Source organism: Dermacentor silvarum, unplaced genomic scaffold, assembly GCF_013339745.2.
Source record: "Dermacentor silvarum isolate Dsil-2018 unplaced genomic scaffold, BIME_Dsil_1.4 Seq925, whole genome shotgun sequence".
NCBI lineage: Eukaryota > Metazoa > Arthropoda > Arachnida > Ixodida > Ixodidae > Dermacentor > Dermacentor silvarum.
In genome coordinates, this window is record NW_023606977.1 from 147,370 (window position 1) to 159,406 (window position 12,037).

Sequence of the window (12,037 nt, forward strand, 5' to 3'; positions counted from 1 at the left end):
TGTGGTACGACATGATGAATGTATTTTGATCAATAAAGTTTCCATCTGACAGATGCCTGTGGATGAGGTGTGCTAGGTATAACTTAATGAAATCTAACGGAATGCCACGGTTTCCATAATAACCTAATTTTTCTTGCACAATTATTCGTAAAAAACGCCTTGGAGAAGTCATATGGATGACTACTGTTAGTTTTTAGCTTCGATGTTCCGTAATAATTAGTCTTTTTGATGCAGTAGGGCGATTTCCGTCGATCTACCAGATATACAGAACCTCTACATTCAAGCACACATAAGGCAAGAGTAGTAAATATCAATAAGTAGCAGAAGCAATTGACTATTTACAAAATAGTGAGTGCCACCTGGTATTTAGTAACCAGTTAGTCGCGTTCACAAACTGCATTTCTCCCAAAAGTGCGTCTCCGTCCCCTCCTCGTCCTGGGAGGAAGCGCGAGCACAAAGGCCTTTTAAAATTTACTCTAAAGTTCGAGGTCCTCATAGCTACCCTACACCCCCTGACCTTACCCCTCAGGCTCTGGCAGAGTAGATGCCTCGCAGGGTTCACTGGTGGTAAAGGGAAAGATGTTGAATGGGAACAGTAGTTCGTTCTTCTAGTCTGTCATCGAGGTCCCGCCGTATATTTTTGGTAAGGAAAGAGACAAAGTTAAGAGAAACTAAAACATTTTGGTGTTTACGTGCAAATATCACGATATGATTATGAGGGACGCCGTTGTGGGGGACTCTGGCTTAATTTTAACCACCTGGGGTTTTTAACGTGCAGCTGATGCATGGTACACGGGCGGTCTTTCATTTCACCCTCATCGAAATGCGGCCACCACGGCGGCCATTCGATCCGCATTTTAGAGCTTAGCAGCACAATGCCAAAGCCACTATACGTCATCCCGGGGAGTAAAGCGAGCATTTAGATACCGTTTGTTGCCATGAGTTATGACGTTGAATAAAACTGGCGACAATTTACAATAAATATATTGAACGGCTTTTCTCTGTAGTCCTTGAATATTTTTAATGTTGATAAATATATTTGAAGAGCAACGTACTTTACCATTTGTGATTTTGGAAGATGAAGTGCTAAATTGCTACACGGGCTGCCAGACACATCGGAAGGCCGCCTTCTATTGAGTGTTGGGCTGTGAAAATATCTCGCATACGTTCTATGCCCACTCCGTCTAGATGATAATGCTGGCTGCCCGGGATTGGATGCCCTCGCTTCTGACGACCACGTGGTACTGTCTGCTCACAACAGCGGGAGGTATCGTGCTCCGGATCTGCCGTCGGACACACTTCCCGTGGGTTCAGTGGTTCGCTTCTGGTGTGTCCCTGCCGGCAGTCACAGGCTGATTGGCGCTGCGGAGCTACGCTGCCTGGCTTCCAGGCGCTGGTCGAGCAAACCACCAAGATGCCAGCCGCTTCCTACGCTTGAGCAGATCATGGGTGAGTGCTGATTCGTTGTAACCTCAGTTGGACAACAACACTGCGAAAAAGTCGAAATTCTCCTGTAGAATATAATGTATTGTTGCATGTAGTAGGTGATAACAAGGATATTAAAAACGACAACAGGCGAATATTTCCAGCGTTCTGTCTGTATTATCTGGTTATGTTGTATTTTCGTTTTGTGAAGGCGCTGATTGACTTTGAGCATCGAGACCATGTTTTTGGCGCCGTTGATTAGTAGTGCTGAAGCAGAAGCCAACCTGGGTGAACTCTTCGGCGTATTGAGCAGCTTGGAAAACGGAGATCAGCGTTGCACTGAAGGATGGTGTCTAGCTAGCAGAGCGCTCACATGGGTAAAGCAGGCAGTATGGAGATAACCCAGCGGGAGTATTTTGTATCTCCTATACATTTATGGCTTCGTTTTTGTTTCGTCAAGAATTTCAGTATTGTGGCTGTTTGAGTTTGTTGATATGGCATAGTGGTGAATTGTAATGTAGATATACACGACAGCAAAGACCGGACGACAGACTTGCGCTAACTTTTAACAAAAAGCTTTATTTTCGGCGACCCGTGTTTATAGCCGTCACTGATCACATTGCATATACTCAATTCACAGCTTTAGCAAGGTTAACTCCTTATCAGACAAATGCACAGATGGTGTGCTGACACACACAGAGCCTAGTCGCTAAATAATTTCAGCCTGAATTGTTCGGCATGTTAGTTGATCACCACTTCTGCTGAGAATAGTACTTTCAGCAAACAGCGGTTCACGCTCACACGAACTGCAGTGACATGCAAGCCAACCGTCACGTACGCTTTTATTAATATTGTTTGAGCGTTCTCGGTCACTGATACAGCGTCCCGTTTGACCTGTATACTGTTTACCACAAGAAAGAGGGATGCGATTAACCACGTTGCTAGCACAGGTGACAAACAGACACGGGTGACGATCCGTTCGTCATCGATCCGTTCGTCACCGCACTTCCGAGCAACGTCGCGACGTTGCTCGGAAGTGCGGGAATGTGGCAATTTAGGCTAGTTGGCTGAACTTCACCACCTGAATGAAAAACGAATAGAGTGCGTCCGGTGCGTGGTACAGTCGCATGACTGAACCGGATCCTAAGCGAGAAAGGTTTGTTATGCAGGATCCTATGGTGCGCTTTTGTGAATTATATATGGCAGACCCGGGTAGGCAATCGCACCTACAGCAAAATAATTCATTTCCCATTGGAAAGAAACGTTCCAAAATTGAGCTATATTTTTATCACTGTCTTGGCTCTTTGAATTTATTTTGTTTTTAAAAATCTGGAGGTTCAGTACAGGATGCATAAAACGCAGTACCAAATGCGGAAATTGTGTTCGATGAAGCAAAGCTAAGAGTGGAGGCAAAAGGAAAGCTCGCCGCCTGACCTACATTCCGTGAATCAATTATCATGGCTCTGATGTTTTCCTTTAAATACGGTGGCACTCATTTTAGGTCATTGCTGTGTGTGTGTTATTTTTCTCTTTGAAGTGCACTAATTCACGGCCAAAGTTTTCGCGGCTTCACTTCCCTGCCGTTTCAGCGGGGAACACAACGACGCCATCCATCCTTTACGATGGTGTGGCGGATGACGAGTGGGCATCCTCTGACGACAACGGCAGCTTGGTGGTGCGACCTGGCGTCAACCTGCGACTCAAGTGCCTCTACCCTCGGACTACACTAGGCGGGAAGTTACGTGGCTTCACAACGGCAGCGTTCCGAGTTACGGCGCTTCCGCCTGGGCCAAAGGAGGTCCCGCGGATGTTGGTGAAAATGCATACATGCTGCAGATTAACCGAACCACACACCTGCATTCCGGGACGTACAGCTGCGAGACGGTGAATGGAACGCACCACTCCATCACCATCAAGATATCAGGTAGGTAATAAGGGTTTGGAACAACCATTAAGGTGTCTTAACAGTGAGTACCGGCAAACGCGAGAGTCTCACACAAGTTATGTGAGATAACTGTAATTGTTTAAAGAACTGCGCATTTGTGGTTATTTGGCACAATGATAGGGTGCCTCCACAGCAGCGAAGAGAAGCGGTGCTGTCGAGGCTCGTTAGCACAATTATTGCGTCGCGTTGTCTGCCTAGGTACGTGCAAAGTCGTATCGACAACCGGAGCAACTCACTCCGCGGCGCCAGAGGCTCCGTACTGTGCCGTATTTGTAACGGTGATGAATAACTACCGGCAAATTGACTTTCTTTAATATCGATAGTTTTTACAGCGTTTTTAGTATGTTTCGGGAACTAACTTGATTTTTTATCAATCCTCTAACCGTTTTTGTGGGCCGATTCTTAAAATAACGCAGTCCAACACAGCGGCAGAAATGGCATGGTTGTACGGCCGTACCGTGTGGTGATACCGTGTATTGGTTCCGTTGGTACCGGGGCGACCAGACGCTGTGACCAGATACGCAGCGTCTGTTACCAGAGGCGGTCGCCGACGCTGCACAGGGTTCCGAACTAGCCTATCAGGAAATGGCGCTTGAAGTACCAGTTGGGTGCAGCGTACGGGCAAGGCATGGTGATAATGGGAGGGCTACCCATGACCCATAGGTTACCATAGTGCCACAAATGACCACCACCCAAAAACATGCTACACACATTCTTGGAAAGCAACCAGGGTTGGTGGCTTATTTTGCGACTTCCCAGATGTATCTTTGAAGTGACTTACAATGCACGAAACAATGCGGACGACAGAGAAGCGCACATGGACAGCGCTGACTCTCAACTGATTTTTTTTGCGCGTTTCAAAGTTGAATCAAGACCAACTAGCCCAACTGCCAGTTATGGTTCCAGATGTCGTTTTTCAGCTATCCCGCAGAGATCTGAAACCTCGAAAGCGCCAGAAGCGCTTAAGACGCATGTAAACAACTCACGGTAGGGGATAAAGTTATTAGAAATGCTTGTTGATACCATGGCGACATTTTAGCACTTAACCATACTTTGTTTCGCTGTATTGAAGGCTTTCAAACGAGCTTCCTCGTTCCTCATGAAAATCAATAAAAACGATTTTAGGCAGAGAAATGTTAGCAGCGGGAAAGAATACTAACGATAATGTTACAGAAGAACTATGTGCCACTACTGTTGCTGGAAAGGCAAATCTCTACAATGACGTGCGCCTACAATCGGCACAGTGATCCTTACAAAGGGGTCAGAGAGCCGATCACAGAGCTAGTGCAGATTCCACGGCCGTTCTATGTGCGTTTTGATGGAGCGGCCATTGTGGTATTACAATGAATAGCACAGGCGATAGTATTACGATATAAAAGCGTTAAGCTTTCTTTGGAACCTAAACGCGATTTCTTGCATTAAGCGTTTTCGTTGGCTGATCCCGAAAAGGGGCGGCTCCATACCGGAGCCGAGCAACCTACCACCGCATCGATCCTCGCCTGCGTTTTTTTCCAGCTCACCTTCTCTTGCGTGGTTGCGGCTTCCGCACTGGATGATGGCCTCCAATTTCGGCACCACTCACACCAGGGTCTTCGCGACAAAGTCTCTTCGCCTTGTTTTGACGAGAACGGTCTGAACTGTCCGCCCGGCGTCTACGGCGAGCTGCGGCCTCTAATGCTCTCTGCACAGCTGTCTGCTGACCCCGATGATACCTGGTTGTAGCCGCGCAAGTAGCTGTACGATTCACTTCTTCAGCAGCGGTTCTTACCTTGAGAGAGACGCCATAACCTGTACCGAGAGGTATCCAAATACGTGGCGCACATCTCGCATCGGAATCGCGTTGATTGCGCACCTTGTCTGAATCGCATCTCGTCGTCTGCGTCTGCGCACGCTGCGTTTGCAGGGCATCCTAACTAGATGGGGCCGCCTACTGGTGGAGGCTGGGGATCGCGCTTTTTTGTGATTGTGCACCTCGTCTGAATTTCATCTCGTCGAGTGCGCCTGCACATGCTGCGTTTACCGGTGCCTTATCTAGATGGCGCCACCATACTGGCGGAGGCTCGGGTCATCTGCGCCTGTACGCCTGCATAGGGAGCGTTTTAGAGCATTTTTTCCGCTGCCCGATAGCAAGCGCTTGCGTGGCGCAGTGGTAGAGTATCTGGCTCGCCCCGCAGCGGGCGCGGGTTCGATATCGGCGGGAACGGGGTACTTCTTTCGCATTTCCGGCGATAGCGGTTACGGTTCCCAACGGCTGCGGCGGAGGCGGTGGCGGACAGCATCGCGAACCGAAATGGCTATTGCAATGAGCCCATAACAGCTTACGCTGTAAAACATATCCAGTATCAGCAATGGCGGGATTTCTTCTTAGAAAAAGTTATCGCGCAAGAGCTTTTTGTGAATTGAGGCCCAGTTATGCCACGGTGGACGGACGAAATGCACCATATGATACTTGTACTGCGTGTGTACTAATTTGGAGGCACAGTTACATGCCTATCCACAAAAATGCCAAATACAATCAATTTGTCTACTAAAAGGGCATTCAGCGCTGCACATTTGCTGCATCATATGCCCCATTACTGTCAGTGCCTATAACTAAAAGGTAAGTTAATCCGCCTTGAACACTTATTTTCAGAAACATGTTTGAGCTGCCTTTCAATTGCACCATCTGACCCCTCCGACGTGCCTCGAAAGAGCTTTATGGCTACGCCTTCGATACAAATTGAAAAAAAGAAACGTTCGTAATTAAACAGGTGTGGCGATGTCTTACAAAAAAATGAAACTGAGGTGATGAATATTTGGAGTACGCATTAGGGGTAACTTTATACGCAAGCTGTTGTGTTCATGTAATCGTACACTGCCACCTAGAAATGTACGTTTAATTAGGATTACTGCTCAGCTTCACTAAAATTCTTAGCAGATTTCTGTATTTTCAGAAGGTTTCGTAATGAGCTTTAAGTGCAGCGCATTATTATAGTCATAAGCAACTGTTGGAAGGAACGAATGAATACACGTATGGCTATTTTCCAGCAGTACTGTTTGTCTTTCACGCTTGTCTTTTATCATATCACACAGAAATATACCACAAATATATAAGTACTAAAACTTGTCACCTAATCTATCCGTTATAATGCGCTGCGCTGAACTACCACGCCAACGCTTGCAGCAAAGCGCAGTCAGTCACTCTAGTAGATATAAAAAAAACTGCGGGGCTTAACGTCCTGGAACTGCAGTGTGTTCACTGGGCCATAGTGCTAGGCTCCCGAATCAGGCGTTCTTAAAGGTGCGCTTAAGTATAAGTGCGCGAGCGTAGTAGACTACGACATCACGGGAATACAGTATCGGTGATATGTGGTCATCGGACTCAACTGCTCTAATAATACGATAACGCTAATACGAGTATTCGCACTATAAAATACCTATACTCTTTTGCTTCTTTGCAGAGGTGCACTGCAAGATACCTGCGGCCCCTGAGAACGGCGACGTGTTGCTTAAAGGAATTGCAGGACAGGCTCCGGTGGGTAGCGAAGCTCGGTTCCGTTGCTTCTTGGGGTATCAACTGCGTGGGCCCGACGTAGCCACTTGTCTTGGAAGCGGACGTTGGTCAGTTCTGTCTCCGAAGTGCGAGGAAAAGGGTGAGTATGTTGAAGAAAGTCTATGTTAAGTGAAGTTTCAATATTCTCACCAGTGCCCCGGTGGAAGTGACAAGTGCAGACCAAAAGTTGGAACCGGTGGCACGAACGCTAGGACCGAGCAAAATGACAGACAGGTGGTGGGCTGCTTTCCACGGAGTGACAATAACTAGGTGTTTTATATAGACCAACGGCAAACTGAGCAAGAACGAGGGAACCGACAATGCGCAGTTGTCAGAAATGATTTCATGTTTAAAACCGGGCGTCTAAGTGCTAAGAAAATTAGAAAAAAGACAATGCTATCAAACCTAAGTAATAAATTTTAAAGGAGGAACACCTGACAAAAAAAGAACGATAAAACAAGTTGTGATAACATGCCGAATTAATAACGTATGGGTAGCTGTTGGCTACTTCAAACAGATAGTATTCGTTGTTTGAAACTTTCTTCTTGAATATTTCTGATAGGGGTGGCGGAGGTATTACTGCTTGTATCTGAGTCAATTTTATGTAGCATGCTCCCAAGTCACTCGGCACTGAGAATAGACATGAAGTATTAACTCTGGAATCCCGCAGGTGTGTCTTCACTGTTGTGTATCGTCTCCCTTGTGACATTGCGAGTTTTTCTAGTTTTTGGGAGGATTGTTGTGTTTTCTGTACACAAATGACTTACGACTTGCCATTGGCGGTTATATTGATATTAACATTTACTAAATACGCCCAAGTAATGCCGAACGCGGATTCTTCTCAATTGTTCGGCTGCAGAAACGTAATTACAGCGCCCACTTGAAATTGTGCCAACTCCGAGAGCTTGCTTTACTAGTTTGTCACAAATAGCGCAGTGGGCTCGGTACAGCCTGGTGGAATTGCAGGAAACATAAGTGGCCATTCGCCCATGTACATGTTCTGTAAAGTTAATGAGGCATCTAGCAGCTTGCATCATTCTTAGTCATTTCTGATTCATTTAATTATTGCGAAGACTCTTAACCAATCTCGCACAGAAATCGAAAAAAATAAATTTAAGCTCTGTGCTCTATTGAAGAGAAGGAGATGAAGCTTTTGTCATATTCGTGGGCATAGTTTTGAACCTTTACGAATACTGTGCGCCGTATAAAAAGTAAAGAGACCGCAAAAAATTCAGAAAACGTGGGTTACAGATGACTGCCTCAAAATGATCCGCGAAAGAAATTGGCTGTATGCTAAGTTGGTGAAGACTCGAGGACCCGCGGATTTATCCTCTTTTAAAACATACCGAAACGTTGTGAATAAATTTCTGAGGAAGGCTCCGAAGAAACATTTTCACAAAGTCTTTAATAGAGGGCAACTCAGAGCGATGTCGTTTGGCGCGAATTAAACTTTTAGTATTTAAATCTCACAAACAGCCGGAGCAAGACCTAACAGTTCATAATAAAAAAGTTAAAGGTAAAGAATTAGCTGACAAACTTAAGAAACACTTTATATCTCTAAACTTAAGCACCCATGACGTAAATGCAACTTCCTTTCTAACATAGCCAGACACACAGCCTAATTTTGAACCTACAACACCAGAAGAGTCATACTCGGCCTCTACGTCCTTAAAGAGAGAACATCGCGGGATAGAAATGGGCTTGAGATTAGGGCCATTAAATTTGTGCTTGAACTTTTTTTGCAAGCGCTTACTCAGATTATTAATTTTTGTTTATCCAGTGGCGTCTTTCCTGAGAAAATGCAGCACGTGAAAGTGAACGTTTCATTTACGTCCGGAAACAAGAACGGGTCCAAAAATTATTGGCCGGTATCTGTAATTCGCGTGATTTCTAAAGGCTCATTCACACCGGCGACTGACAGTGGTCGCGCGACCAAGTTGGTCGCAAAGCGACCAGTCGCAAATGGTCGCAAATGGTCGCTTTTCTCGAAAAGCGACCATTTTGGGTCAGTCGCTCACTGCGCGATTTTTCAGTCGCGCGACCGTGGTCGCAAAGCTGCTCAACCAATCAGCGTCGCGCCGAAAGTGATGTGTCGTCGTCCACGCCAAATGCAATGTCCGCGTCACGATATGCAGGCTACAGGCCGGTAATTGGTGTCTTGTCTTGTTATTCTTGGACGCAGCAGTTGCAGCAACGTGTCGAATGTACGCGGTCGCATTCGCTGGAAGCTAAACAGCAGGAAAAGAAAGCACAACACAAACCCTTTTTCCAGCTGCCGTTCGTTGGATGAGCACGCCACCCAAAGGTGAACAGCGGGTGAACAGCTTTGCTTTAATATTATGCACCGAATAACACGCAATGCGAACTAGAAATTACAACTTGCTCTCGATAATACTCGTTGTCATGCGCACAAAGTTCGGGCAGGAGGCGGCTTGCGTGGCCGGTCACTTCACGCGAGCGGAAGCACGGGCGCACCCACGAGCGTCGCGTTTTCTTCGGGAGCTTCCGCGCTGCCACAGCTGACACCCCGGCGGAGCACATCAGCACAGGGACGACGTCTTCCTGTTCGCTCGAATCAAAATCCAGCCATCGCTCGAATCAAAATCCATGGCTGTTGCCGGAACGCCAAACCAATTTACACAGTGCCAGCGAAATGCGCGCTAACTGCGTAGATCCCTAGAATTCTCGCTGAAGAACGAGAATGTCCGGGATTGCGACTTGCAGGTCGCGCTCAGCCGGGCTTGCCGGTGTGAACATCAGTCGCCTTCGGTCGCTTTTTGTTCGCGAGTCGCAAATGGTCGCGCGACCTCCTCCAGTCGCCGGTGTGAATGAGCCTTAAGGCACTAGAAAATATAATATGCAACAGAATTACGTAAATGTTTTATAAGTATAATATCTTACGAGATATGCAGATTGCTTCCCGGCATGGAACGTGCGCAAAGCTTGCTCTGCTAACGCAAAAAATTAACCTTAATAATTTCGAGAGCAATATGTGAACGCCATGAATTTTCATAGCCTTTTTCAAAGCATTGATTATATTAACTACGAAACTTTATTTGCAAAATTCTAGCATTACGGCTTTCGCGGGTTCGCCCTTGAACCTTTGCAATGATATCTTGAACACAGGAAGCAGCGCGCCACTCTTGGTACGTAACTTTCATCAACAAGACCACTAACGCAACGTGTTCCCCAGGGAAGTTTACTTGGACCTCTTTTATTTAATCTTTATCATAATGATATCACAAATAATAACATGCACATCTCATATTCTACGTCGATGACAATAGCCTTGCTTTTTCGAACGCTTGATATTGTGCATCCTATAGATTTAGCAAACATGGCTTCAAACCAATTAGAGAAGTGGAGTAAATAAAATTCACTAGCAATTGATACGAGTTAAACTAAGGCTGTACTGTTTACGCCACCTCAAAGGCACGTAAACAGCAACCCTGCTCTTTTTCTCGGCAGCGAAAGAATACAACTAGTAGATAATGTAAAAACGTTAGAAGTGATTTTTAACAAATATTTGAACTTGGTTTGCACACGCAGAACGTAATATGTCTAGCCTGGCGAAAACATGTGGCATAATTTGCCGATTAGGACACACGCTGGCTTCTAAAATAATACTCATATTTTATAACCGTCTCTTCCTTGCACGTGTTCATTAGTGTAACCTGGTGGGGGGTACGCCATCCCGAACAAGCATTCACAGTTTAAAAGCACTACAAAAGATGACCGTACGGCATACTATTAATGCTCCATTTGATGCACATACACTCGAAATATTTCGCGCTCTTATTGTTTTGCCTATTGAACACTGTTACGAATATAACCTAGTCTTCAACAATATATATATATATATATATATATATATATATATATATATATGGCCTAACAATACGGACTTCAGAAATCTGTGCAACCTAATTGAATCGCGAATTTAAAAACGGAAATGAGTGGGTGTTGCCTTGCTCAAGAACTAATCACGGTTTGGAGCGCTTGCAGTGCCGAGTGCCGAGAATGTTAAACTTTTTATATGCTTCTGATATTCAGGTGAACACTTGTGATGTGTGGTCGCGACGGTGATGTTTGTGGTGTGCGACAAGGTGCGTTGCATTTCAAACAAGAAGCAGACAAGGAGAGCGCGCGCCGCTCTACCGCGCTGCGCCGAAAACGACGACGCCGAAGACCGTCCGGCGCGTGAACACGCGGCGCAAGAAAAGAAATCAAAAGAAAAAAAGCCAATCCAATCACAAAAGAACACGGAGCCTCGAGCAGCCAATGAGAAATCGACGAATCGACCTGAGCAGCAGAAAAAGGAGCCGCGCTGGCAGTAGGGGGAGGAGTTCCAGAAGCGGCACCAGGACAAGGTCGGCCACCGGATCGGGAGTTGAAGACGGCAGTCGGGTTCCGGACCCGAGCCACCAGGACTTCACCCGGCTGGGGCCTCCTGCCAACCCATTCCTGGGCGCCGCCACTCCATCCGTTCGAGAACTGCTGCCCGAGGCCGGCAAGCGTCTGCGCCCGTGGGCAGAACGAGAGCTGTCGGGCTACGGGCCCGAGCTCCACGACCAGCTGCCCGGCCAGGACGCCGCCGCCGTCAACCCCTGCTGCCAAGCCGCCTGCCTTCCCGGGCATCGCCACCCTGCCCGATAGTCAACTGCTGCTGCCCGAGGCCGGTGAGCGTCTGCGTCCGTGGGCAGAACGTGAGCTGTCGGGCTACGAGCCCGATTGCCACGATCAGCTGCCCGACCAGAACGCCACCACCGTCGGCCCGTGCTGCCGAGCCGCCTGTCTTCTCCCTCCGAGCCAGAGCTGCCACGCTCTGGCAGCCTGTACGACGTTCCGACACAACGTCTTTTGGTGAGATCAACAACGCTTCTCTCGTCGTCTCGTCTCCGCTTCGCCGCGTCGAGACTGTAGTGCATACGCACACCCGCAGCCTGCCCGAACTTGCCTCATAACATTAGCGTTCCAGCTACGTGTTTTCATGTTATCGTTGTGTGTTTGGTTTATGGTTTTCTTTTCCTCTTAGTTTTATTAAAAGTTTGTGTGTTTCCCAACCAACGGCTTTGTCCTCGATTGGGTTCTGGGAGGCTCCGCCTCAGGGAACTGCCAGAAACATTAACACAAAA

At 47.0% G+C, this 12,037-nt stretch overlaps 1 pseudogene; it reads left to right on the plus strand.

Moving 5' to 3' along the window:
* Positions 1 to 1,163: 1,163 nt before the first annotated feature.
* Positions 1,164 to 11,077, plus strand: LOC119435809 (locomotion-related protein Hikaru genki-like; annotated as a pseudogene).
* Positions 11,078 to 12,037: the final 960 nt, after the last annotated feature.